General features: G+C 34.4%; 1 protein-coding gene across 49 annotated transcripts in view; it reads left to right on the top strand.

Annotated features, from left to right (window-relative positions):
- The window catches only part of SOX6 (SRY-box transcription factor 6), a 770,159-nt gene that overhangs the window by 342,795 nt on the left and 414,242 nt on the right, over positions 1 to 13,122 (top strand). Inside the window, exon 1 of one of the 49 annotated variants that reach the window (XM_016920458.4) lies at positions 12,620 to 12,709. The exons of the other annotated variants lie outside the window; for them this stretch is intronic. The gene's annotated coding sequence lies outside the window, so the exon portion shown is untranslated. Of the gene's footprint in view, positions 1 to 12,619; positions 12,710 to 13,122 lie in introns of those variants that run through there. 49 annotated transcript variants of the gene reach the window in all.

The following is a 13,122-nucleotide window of genomic DNA, read 5'->3' as shown; positions in this document are numbered from 1 at the left end:
GGATGGCGGTAGAAATGTTTTTGTTTCTTAATATCTAGCTATAAAACATTTAACAGCTTTTCTTCATTTTTGTTTCTTGTTTTTCAGTGTAGTCTGTCACTTTGTGTCCTCGCTTTGGGGAATCTGTATTCCTGGACACAGGAACTGAACTTTCAAATTATAAACTCATGGAGCAGCCCCAGTGGCTATAATCTTTTGTGGAAATGCTATAATGGGCTCTAAAAATCTGGAAAAATTTAGGACACAGTTGAGAAAAAAATACCTAGTATTTTTGCAAAGAAAAGCCATGAGACCACATGGAAGGGTTTTAAGGTAGATAACAATAACTAAAATATTCATAGTGTTGCCAGTTGCTAAAATATTGGTAGACACTTTTGTTTTTCTTCTGGAGGATATAGAAAAGGTTATAAAAACATGAAAAAGAAAATGAAGTCAGTCTGAGAGGATGGCTGGGTTTTATGAAATGTCAGAATATACTTATATTGTATTCTATGTAAATCTTTGCTGGCATTTGTAATTAAGTCCAAGGCGAAAAGATTATGCTGGAACGTTTTTTTTGTTGGTGATGAGGGAAAAGGAGATAAAAAAGAGGATTTAATTAAAATGTTTTGGTGTTAAAAGGAGGGGATTTATAGAATGTCTCACTTGAGGTCATAGAAAGTGCCATTATTAATAACATTGCACCTTATGTTTTTATTACATGGTATACTTTCAAGTGAACTTTTTCATGTATTATCTTATACTTTTTTTACTTATCTGCATTTTATTTTAGAGCAGTAAATGACTATGGAATTCTGATGGTGCCTTTTTCCATCTTCTTCAATGATATGCATAGTAAAAATACAATTAAAAGTTTCAATCTCACAATATTTGGAAAGATGAAAAGTCAGTAGATTCCTTTGAGGCCTTATAGTAATCCTGTGAAATGGTTAAAGTAGAGCTGTTATTATCTTTGTTTCACAGCTAGGAAAACTGGGACAGAAATCAGAAAAAAGCCAGGACTGAAACCTTGTTTTTCCTTTTTAAATGCATAGGTGTAACTTTCTAGATAAGATGGATATTCACCTCACCCCTGCACTCCCAATAAGATTAAGATTGTAAGTTAGGTTCTTCTAAGGACCAGGATGAATTAGGTGGATGTCCTTCATAAGTTGTCTAGATTTGAAAGTTTTATTTTTTCTAATTTTCTAAAGATGCAAAGTAGTTAACAATTTCCAGCATATGGAACTGAGATGGTTAAAGGCATGTAATTAGCAGAGACACATTACTAAGCCTAATTACAGGTTAAGGTTTATTGGATGAAGTTTAGTGGTTAATTCCTTGCCTGATATCTTAGGGTTCCAAAAATAAGAAGACACAGGTGTGGGCTTAAAAGAATGAAATAGCATAATTTTTAGTAAATGAGCTGTGGCTCAAATGAAGCCATGTGATAAGGCAGAAGATAGTAGCCTCTTGGGTAGACAGCCAAGTCACATGAGCTGAAGATGGGTTGGTGCCCATTTAAAAGATATTTTAAAAGAGAAAGTGAAGAGCAATGTGTATGTCACTTATGTATATATGTGCAGGTAGGCAGAGGGATATTTTTTTGAAAACAAATGCCAGGAAGTATTTTTAATGATTACCCAAGGAGGCTGTTGCTTCATTAAGGTAAAAGCCAAATCTTGTTGCTTTTTTTCCAACTGAACAAATAGCCTAGCTGTAGAGAAATTCAGTTTCTTACCCTTTCCTGGGCTCATTGGCGAAAGCTTCCCTTAGGTTAAAAGAATGAAGCATGTTTATTCTGAAAAGCAGAAATCTTAGGAGAATTCAGTAGGTGTCCTGAGATGGCTAGAGTGCTGTCATAGGGAAAAGAGTGAAACTGTGGAGCGCTAGACTCAAGTTAGCAGTTGAAAGTCTCAGGGAACCAGAGTCACGGGCAAGCAGAAAAAATAATTTTGTAGCAGTTATGGTTGACTAAAAATGGAATGGGCTTTTTGTTGCGATGATGAAGTTCTTGTCATTAGAAAGAATTAAGGACTTGACAGGTTAAAATGTTGAGTTATTCCAAATTATTTCAATATTAAAGTTTATGAGAAGATGTCCTCTGTGAGTCACTTGGCTAAGACAGGGAAGTGAGTCAACTTAAGGGAAAAACATATATTCCTCTATTATGTGAAGCCAATAATGAAGTTCATGAAGGCCAGATGTACTTTCTGGGTTGCTCAAGCATATGAATAATAAAAAAAGGTGTGTTTTTATCTGTAGACAGCCAATTGATATCTGGAATTACCCCAAGTAAGAACTTTAGACTTCACCATGTATCCCCAAACCTCATAAGAATTGCTGTGAGTGGAACTGTATTATAAAGGGAAACAAGAGGAATCATTTTGTTTCTCCACAGGGTCCAGATCTGGAAAATAAGAATTTTAGTCTGCATTTGGAAGAACAGGTTTTAAAAGTAGTAATAAATTAATTTACTTATCTTTAAAAAGCTTCTGATCTTCTGGCACATTAAAAAGATAATAGATCACATGTTTAAGCACTTTAGAGATTTTCTGTGATTTTAGTTTCTCTTACTGAGGTAATACTTTCATTTAAAACATTAAGTATATTTTAAATTTAGACAAGTAAGACACAAATACATTCTTATTGTAGAACAGTGCCTGGCATATAGTGGACTATCATTAAGCATTTGTTGAATTAATAATTATTGAAACAAAGATGAGCAAAATTTTTCTTAATGTGTTTTCTCACCCTAAAGACTATTTCTTTTCCCAAGTGTAACTACTATTTTCAATTTTCTTTGTATCCTTTCAGACTTCTTGTACAATCACATACACATATATACCATTACATAGAAACATGCGGCTTTATTTCGTGTCAGGGTAACAGTGTCCCCTTTTACACATATTGCTTTATACTTTACATGCTTTTTTTCATTTAAAATTATGGCTTGGAGCTCTATGTCATTTTATATAGCTTTATCTCATTTCCTTCTACATAATATTTTGTACTATATATGTACCATTGTTGTATTGCTAGACATCTGAGTTATTTCCAATTTAAATATTCTCAACTGAAATTTTAGGTATTTAAATATGAGGATGGCAAAACCTGACATCTTTTAAAATATATAAAATCAGTATAGAAAATTTCTACTTGGTAGAGTTATGAAAATTAAATAGAAAGATAAAGGCACCTAGCACTCAGTGGACCTTTAATAATTAGTCCTCTCCCTTCCTTTCATCTTCTCTTAAATCATTTGCATGAGGGTAGGATTGAAAGAATAAGGAAATATGATCTTTCACATACTCATTTTCATCTTCACTTATATGTTATTTGTATTGCTTACTGAATGTTTAATTCCCAGTCTGAAGGCTGTTGAAGGTGTTGACTGACTTAGTGCCTCTTTCACCCATTGTTCTTTAATGACTGGCTGAGGAGGAACATGTTTACTAATAATGAATTAATTCATTCACTGACTAAACATCAATTTGTACCTACTATATGCCAGGCACAAAGAGGATAAAATGAAAAAAGATATGATTCTTGCAAGAATCTTACAAATTTGTCAGCAAGACAGACACATAAACTAATAAATGAATAATGTGACAAGAGCTTGGGTAAATCAGGGATGGGAACAACTAGATGAGTAGTCAGGGAAGGTTTTCTTTTTTTTATTAACATACTTTAAGTTCTGGGTTACATGTGCAAAAGGTACAGTTTTGTTACATAGGTATACACGTGCCATGGTGGTTTGCTGCAACCATCAACCTGTCACCTACATTAGGTATTTCTCATAATGTTATCCCTCCCCTAGGCAGTGTGTGATGTTCCCCAGTGTGTGATGTTCCCCTCCCAGTGTCCATGTGTTCTTATTGTTCAACTCTCACTTATGAGTGAGAACATGTGGTGTTTAGTTTTCTGATCTTGTGATAGTTTGCTGAGAATGACAGTTTCCAGCTTCATCCATGTCCCTACAAAGGACATGAATTCATCCTTTTTTATGGCTGCATAGTATTCCATGGTGTATATGTGCCACATTTTCTTAATCCAGTGTATCATTGATGGACGTTTGGGTTGGTTCCAAGTCTTTGCTATTGTGAATAGTGCCACAATAAACATACATATGCATGTGTCTTTATTGTAGAATGATTTATAATCCTTTGGGTATATGCCCAGTAATGGGATTGCTGTGTCAAATGGTATTTCTGGTTCTAGATCCTTGAGGCATCGCCACATTTTCTTCCACAATGGTTGAACTAATTTACACTCCCACCAACAGTGTAAAAGCATTCCTATTTTTCCACAACCTCTCCAGCATCTGTTGTTTCCAGTCAGGGAAGGTTTTCATGGAGTAGGCGACAGTTGAGATCAAACATTAAAGGCTTACTAACATTTCATTGAACAGATCAAAGGAAAGGACAGTGGAGGCAGAGGAATAGAATGTGTAAAGGCATGAAGGAGTGAAAAAGCATGGTATCATTTAGTATGTCTTTAAGGCAATACAAGAAATCTTTATTATCAGAGAGTAGTTGGTAGTGAGAAAGGGCCACTTAATCCACTGAAAATTGAGTGAGGGTAACAACTATAGACTCTGGACAAAACACAACTATCTGAAGGCACTGAAGAGCAACTTGAAACACTAAATCTTGAGAGGAGAATGAGCTTTGGAAGAATGCAGGGAAAGAAACTGGGTAAGTTTGTCGTTTTCAAGCTTTCTAGTATGAGGGCCGGCTGCAGAAAAAAGCAGCTTTTTTTTCTGACCTGGAGAATCAAGGCAACAGACTTTGGGCAACCACAACTGCTAAGAGGTGAGGAGGTAATCTTGGGAAGGAAAAAGCCACAGAAAGGGAACCCCAACTTCTATATTACAAATCTCTGACTGATCCCCAAACCATCCATGAACAGGATTGATCTCAAGTAGCCCAAGTAAGGTTAAAAGAGCTAAATAGATGTTTGAGCTACTGCTCACTGCAGGTAAGACAAAATGTGCAGTTTGAGTCTCAGCAAGTAACCTTCTTCTTCTTCTTCTTTTTTTTTTTTAAGACGGTGTCTTGCCCTGTCGCCCAGGCTAGACTGCAGTGGCGCCATCTCGGCTCGCTGCAAGCTCCACCTCCTGGGTTCACGCCATTCTCCTGCCTCAGCCTCCCGAACAGCTGGGACTACAGGCACCTGCCACCATGCCTGGCTAATTTTTTCTGTATTTTTAGTAGAGACGGGGTTTCACCGTGTTAGCCGGGATGGTCTCGATCTCCTGACTTCGTTATCCGCCCACCTCGGCCTCCCAAAGTGCTGGGATTACAGGCGTGAGCCACCACACCCGGCCGTAAGCTTCTTAAACTGCAATACTATTTAGAATACTATAAATGAATCTAGAGTCTCCACAGCATAGTGGTCACAATGTCTAAGATATAATCCAAAATTGCTCAACATATGAAGAACCAGGAAAATTTGAAAAAAAAATAAGACATCTCAGTAGAGAGAGATAAATTATTAAAAAGAGCCAAAGGGACCTTAAAAAAACGATATCTGAAATAAGAAAATCACTTGAGAGGACAATCAGCAGAATAGAGATGATAGTGAAACTGAAGATAGATCAATAGAATTATACAATTTAAAGAACAGAGAGGCCAGGCATGGTGGCTCAAGCCTACAATGTCACCTCTCCTTTGGGAGGCTTAGGCAGGAGGACTGCTTGAGACTAGTAAGTTTGAGACCAACCTGGGCAATGTAGCAAGACCCTGTCTCTACAAAATAATAAAACTAGCTGAGGGTGGTGACACGAACCTATAGTCCTAGCTACTTGAGAGGCTGAGGTAGGAGGATCACTTGAGTCCAGGAGTTCAAGTCTGCAGTGAACTAAGATGGTGCCACTGCACTCTTGCCTGGTTGTCAGAGTGAGACCCTGTCTCTTAAAAACAAAAACAAAAAACCACAAAACAACAGAGAAAAAATTGGAAAAGAAAAGAAGATGAATATAGCATTAGGGATATATGACAATATTAAAAGGTCTAACATACATGAGTCCCAGAAAATAAAAGGGAATGATGTTGGGGCAGGGAAAAAAATTGAAGAAATAATGCCATCAATTTCCCAAATTTGGCGAAAGATATAAATGTACAGTCGTAAGAAGTTCAGCAAACTCCAAGCAAGATAAATGCAAAGAAAAGTACATCTAGGCACCTCATAGTCAAATTGCTGGAAACAAGAAAAATGTACAGGCAAAAATTGTTTTTCTTTTGTAAAGACCAAGAAAAAAAGAAACACAACTTACCAATATCAGGAATGAAAGAGGAATTATCACTATAAATCTTACAGGTATTAAACAGACAATAAGAAAATATTATGAATATCTGTATGCCAAAAAGTTATACAACTAAGATGAAACAAACAAATTTCTTAGAAAAAAACTTACTAAAACTGACACAAGATAAGAAACTGAATTTGTTCATTAAGAAAATAAAAATTTCTATAGACGAAACTCCAGGCCCAAATGATTTCACTTGTGGATTCTATCAAATATTTAAGAAATAACATCACTCTTACATAAACTCTTTCAAAAAATAGAACAATTTCTACCTCATTTTATGAGGCCAGCATAACCCTAACACCAAACCTGAAAAAATTATAAGAAAGAAAAATTATAGACCAATATCCTTCATGGTCATAGATGCAAAAATCTTTAACAAAACAACAGCAAATCCAGCAATGTAGGAAAAGGATGAAATATCACGACCAAGTAGGGTTTAGTCCAGAAATACAAGATTGGTTTAACATTTGGAAAATATCACTGTATTAACAGAGTAAATGAGAAATCATATGATCATTTCAATGGATGCAGAAAAAACAGTTGACCACACCCATTAATAATTAAAAAACTCCCAGCAATCTAGGAATATAATAAAACTATTTTTATCTGAAAAGGATGGCTAGGAAAAACCTACAACTAACATCATATTTGATGGTGAAATAGTGAATGCTTTCTTCCCAAGATAGGAAACAAGATACTGTCCATGCTCATTCATCCTACTTGACATTGTATTTAAGGTCCAACCATTAGAATGAGGCAAGACAAGGAAGCAAATAGTATAATAATATAAGAGGTAAAAAGTAGGACTGTATCTTTGCCAAAGTCATGTGATACAAGGATGATTTCTTTTGTATTTTAATATATTAAGTGGGTGGGGATCAAAATTGCATAGTAAACAATGGGAAAAATGATTTCATTTTGAGTCAACTTTTACAAATTAAAATTAAAATTAGTAAAAATAAGTTTATATGTTGGCAGCATTCATTTATAATTCTAACTGTGCATTAATTCTTAGAAGAGTGATCATTTTTTAAGAGTAATTTTTCAGGTCAAATATTATGAAAGCGAAATCAATTTTCACACTCTAGTACCATCTGTCATAACAAAAGCCATTTTTGTAAAGAAAATTTTCTAAGGACTTTGCTTAATCTTTTTATATTCAAATAATTCTTTTATGAATAATCTACCATATTGACTATCATTCCTGCCACTATCTGGTTCTTCAGCTTTTATCTTATTCTAACTGTAAATTGTTGATTTTTCAATGGTTTGAGCTGTTCACTGACACTATATTTCTTTGCTTCATGAAATCTTGCATCTTTTTCAAGATTTGTGATTTTGCTTTGCAGTCACCTTACATTTTTATTTTGAATAGTGGTTTCAATGCCACAATGCAATATCTGGTAATTGACTAGCCTGATGCTCAAACTTGACTGAAAAGAAATTACAGGTATATGGCATTTTAAAAAGTATTCTTTTGCTTAGGTTACACTTCAACCAGTTAAATCAGTCTTTTGAAGTGGGACCCAGGCATCAATAGTTTTTACAGGTCTCCATGTGACTCCAATGTGCTGACAAGTTTGAAACCACTGAGCAATGATGATCAAAGATACGAGGACATTAACCCACATATGTGAGATACATGTTAAGTTAATCTGTGAGGGATGTTTACGTGAAGACTAATTTTACAAACGGTAAGTTTATTAATGAATGCCTTTTACCTTTTATATAATTTTAGTGACTCACATAATGAATATTTGGATAATGAGAGAATCTCCTAAATCCATTGAGTACCAAGTATATATGGGCCAGGAATACAGTGGTGAACTAAAATGTATGTTGTACCTTTCTCTAGTTTACACTCCAAATAAGAGGAAGGCATTAAATAAATATTTAATTGTAGGATAATAAATACTATGAAGGAAAAGGGAGACCTAATTCGGTTTGGGATCAAGGATGGTGACTATACATTAGTGGTATTAAAGCTGAGATATAAATTATAAGTAGGATATAGTTTGGTGAAGAGGAGACAGAAGAGGGAACAGTATTTATGAGGGCCATAAATAGAAAAGAAGCTTGCAAGCTCTAAGAACAGATATCAGGGAAGATGATTTAGAGAACATTCGACGGAGAACAGTTAGAGAAGATCAGGTCTTATGTTGCTAAGTGTGTGTATATGTGTCAGGAAATAGGAATAGAAAGATAATGTGGAATCAGCTTATTAATGAGTGTTATATCTATATGCAGGAATCTGTATCTTGTAGGTTATGGGGAAATAATGAAGGGTTTTAAGTAGGATATTGACATGATTAGATTTTATGTTTCAGGGCCATGACTCAGTTACTTCACCCCCCACCTGCCCCCCGCAAAAAAGGTTTTTCCAATGTGATATTCTCAACTTAGAATCAGGAAAGTAAACTTTTCTTTGTTTTGTGTTTCCTGCATTAAGGTAAAATTATTGAAGTTGAATGGATTTCTCCTTCAATTCTCATTATTATCCCGCTTTCTAAGCTAAATGCAAAACCACATGTATAAGAACAACAACAAAAAACAACAACTCTGCTAATATTCCTCAAGGGCCATATGCATACCAATACAAGCAGAGTCTCCCTATGAGCATTACATTTTGCCAAAGACAGCTTTGAAATAAGGCTGGGGGAGCTTGAGAGCCATACTCAAGGGGCTGGCCCCAGAGAACAATATGGCTCCAGATACCACAGACCTCTGAACATGTTAATGTGGCCCAAGGTAATTCAACAGCAACAAACATGAAACTATCCTCTTAGTTTGAATGACTATTAGCTAGTGGGAAAGGAACTGTGAGAGAAAAAAAATGCAAAATTTTAATTAAATAATGTTTTACATATTTTTCTCCTTTGGACTCAATTCAGTCACAAATGATGTGGCAGTTGCCTGGGATTTCCACAGCATTAATTAATTCAAAAGAGCAAAAAATGAATCAGAACCAAAAACATATTTATTATGCCCTTCTTTCCTTTTAAGCATCATGAAAAGCTTAGTGTCTCTTGTGATCACAGGAGTTTGCATTTCTAAGACTTGGGTGTATCCAATTTAAAATGGATTAAAATATGCTCCCAACATAATAATAAAGAAAAGATTTTTTAAAATTTTTTCTTTACTTTTCTGTTTACTGAAAAGTTTTTCTTTTAAGTGATGGAAATAAGACATGAAAATAATGACATTACTGAGATTAAGCATACCTCAAGAGCATTTTTGTTTATTTCCCAAGGATAAAATGCACTTCAATAAACATTTTACAGGCATGATTTAAACTTACCCTCTTTTTATTATGAAATATAGATGCCTCTGATATTAAAAATGTTATATGTTGCTTTTAACCCACTGACAATCAGAATCCAAGAAAAGAAATGAAATAGTCACAGCTGAGTCAGCTAAAGTGACAATTAGATCTGGAAATGTCAACTTTTGGGGGAAATTATAGAAAAGGTGAACTGAATATTAATTGGGATCAGGGAAGCACATAATCTGAATTCTAGTTATGATTCTGCCACAGGTTAACTGTGTGACTGTTTCATTTAGTTCATCTCAAATCTGTACTAGCCCTGTACTATTACTTCTGATAATAATAACAACAGTACTTGAAGTAATTGAGAGTTTACAATGTCCTAGTTAGTACTTTGTGCCTTTTTATTCTGCTTTTCACTCTTTTAAAATTAGAGCTCTGATTAATGAAGAAACAGGAAAATGATTTCTATTTCTGGAAAGATGCCCTTTTTCCAGATGAAAAAGTCCTCTAGGATCTGCTGTATAGCTCTCTGGCATTTTCTCTATTAATTGTACATGGTCTTCAGTGGGACAATTCCAAAGAGAGATAGATACTACAGGTCAGAAAGAAATAAAAAGCAGTATGTTCTTTTCTGATATTTTAGTTTGCTTTCTGTTCTGCCATTCTTTTTTTCCCGTTGTTCAATGTCAGTGATTACATGGTAATAGCTAAATTTGCCGAAAGCATTTTTATTTCTATTTTAGAATGTAAAAAGGTGCATTTCACTTATGACTATGCTTTTTGAAATTTCTCAATTTTATCAGTTTATTTCTATCTTTTCCTAGAGTTGTTTAAACATTTTTTTTTACTCTAAAATTGAGGGTGTGTCAGAATTGTTGCAAGCAAAGATAGAGGTAATCATATGTGGTTTTTGTTATAAGCTTTGTGTGGATACTGACTGCTATTTAAAATAGTATCTTTAAGATGAATCTACTTTTAGCATTTTTTCTTTTTCACGTGAGTTTATTGTGCAACAACTAATCAAATTTTTCTCTTATGTTACATTATTTTAATACCTTTATTCTTTAGGATGTCATGGAGGTGATTTGAACAGGGAACTCAGTATAGAATGAATTAATCTATTATTGCACATTTATGTATTTCTTAGGTTTCTAAAGACTTCCTCCTTAAGTGCCAACATTATTTTTACATTTTAACTATATATTCTGATTCCTAAACAGTTTCTTGTTTAGAAAAAATAGAAAGGTTAAAGAAGATAACTAAAATAACCTATATTTCATTTTCAGAGATAGTTCCTGTTAATATTTTGGTATAATATATATGAGGGTGAGGTTATATCATAGTTTTATCTTCTGATTTTTAAATTTACTTTTTTAACAACGTTTCTCAATGGCTCATCTATCACTACAAACATCTGATTCCTGAGCTGTTCCCTGAGTTGAGTGTCTGTTAAGGCTATTTATCTCTACATTGAGTGGTCTCCAAATTGCTGGGTTTTTTTTGAGTTCTTGTGTCTGCATTTTTGGTTTCCTATCTTTGCCTTTTTCAGACTTGAAGTTGTCATTTCTCTGTAATTAGTGTTTTTGCCTTTAGCAATATCAGTCCTCCTCCCATACTCTTTTATTAGCTGCTTCTTCTATTTGGCTATGGGCTGTTAAATTAGATAAGAAAAGAGGGAAAACTAACATTTTATAGGCCTCTCTTTTGTTGTACAGCACTAATGTAGGTGCTTTTACATGTGATGCCATTTAATTCTCAAAATAACTCCTTGAATTGTTATTAGTTCATATTTTAAGGGTATTAAAGATCCATTTATTGAGCACTTAGTATATGCTAGGCACTGTGCTAAGAACATTACATGTATCTATTGGGCTTATTCCTGCAACACTCCAGCAAGGTGAACTATTGTACAGATAAAGATACCTGGACTCAGAGAAGTTGAGCAACTTGCCCAAGATTATATTATTGGTAAGTGGTGGAAGCAGGATTTGAACCTAGGTGTGCTCCTCATATAATTAAAATTATGCTACAGTTATGCTTAAGAGTAAATAGATTCTGAGCTGAGGAATTCTCCTTTAAGAAAAGTAAATAAGCTTTAATGTATTTCCTCAAGACATCTGTTTTGGATTTTGCTGCCTTTCTCTTTCTTCTTATTGCTCTGTTATAGGGATGTTGCTGTATAAGGAATCTATGGAGCAATGTAGTGACATAAGTGTGGAAGAGTCTAAGGAACTCAATATTTATGCTGAATTAATCCTAAAAGAATGAACTTTAAACATTTTATGAAGGAAAGAGCAATTCTTATTATTGTTACAGAAGTCTCTGTTTCATGACTCATGGAATCGTGAGTGCATTCTTTGCTAAATTTCCTATATCAAAAGATACTTACACAGAAGCTAATACACCATTGTATAGCTACATTTCTCAGGAAAACAGGATTTAATCTCAATGTATACTTCAAATTATCCATGAAAAGGGAGCAAAAAGTTTTAATTAGTTTTTTTTTTGTTTGTTTTGTTTTTAATGGTGCTTAAGAGATTAAGTTGTGGTTAAGAGCTTGGTCTTTAGCTAGTCTGCCTAGGTTAAAATCCTGACTCTGCCATTACTAGTACAACTAGTACAACTACCCTGGAGTTGACAATGATTCCATATTGAACTCTCTAACTTCATTTTAGGTCCGTTTCTTAGATCTAAGCACAGAAACTCCTAAAGTTGCAGTATTTTATTCAGAATAGACACAAGCTTCAAGTGAGGAATTAAATATAGCATCTCTTTACCTTTAGATAATTTTCCCCCAAGTTGAGAGATTTCCTCTGCCTTTTGAAAATATGATACTATATTAGGTAAAAGGGTTACAGTGCAGTTCTTTTCAACAGCTGAATTGAGTGTTGAACTTGCTTGGTATCCTATAATAGAGAGCACTCCTTATTAATTTGCTATTTTATTATTGAAAGTGCAAATAGCAAATTATTCTCCCTCCCTCTGTTGTGTGCATGTGCAAGACAAAGATAAAAGCCATGTTTCCTTCGTGGAAGGGTGTGGAGGTAGAGGATGATTTCAATTAGAAATAATGACAGCAATAGACGCTTCCAATGAAGATATCGTGGCCACCAAAGGACAAAGGCAAGAAGTTAATTCCTGAAGTCGAGGTATTTGATTAAACATTTAGGCTGTTCTTTATGTGTACAGATGCCAAGTATGTTGTTATTTACAAGCTGAGTGACACCGTATTTGACAAAGGTATTTTCTGAATGTTTTGATGATGGTTGGGAGAGAAGCAACCCTGTGATATCCGGAGAACCTTTAATAATTAAAGTAAAAATAACATTTTGATAAGCAAAAACTTTGCTTTTTAAGACTTTTACTCCTCTTTTATAATGATTAAATGTAAGAAATGGCCTATTTTAATGGTGGTTTATTATTCTGGTTAATAACATTCACTTAGAAAAATTACCAGACTTTGATTAGAACGTCTATTGTATGTGTGTGTGTTTTTTTCCCACTACCTTAACAAATTGTTTTAGAAATAGCTTACAACTTAGTGTCACCCTCAGGTGTTTTT

This window comes from Pan troglodytes, chromosome 9 (genome assembly GCF_028858775.2).
Source record: "Pan troglodytes isolate AG18354 chromosome 9, NHGRI_mPanTro3-v2.0_pri, whole genome shotgun sequence".
In the NCBI taxonomy this organism is placed as follows: Eukaryota; Metazoa; Chordata; class Mammalia; order Primates; family Hominidae; genus Pan; species Pan troglodytes.
Note: the sequence above shows the minus strand (reverse complement) of the source record. Positions and strands in the feature narration are given on the sequence as shown.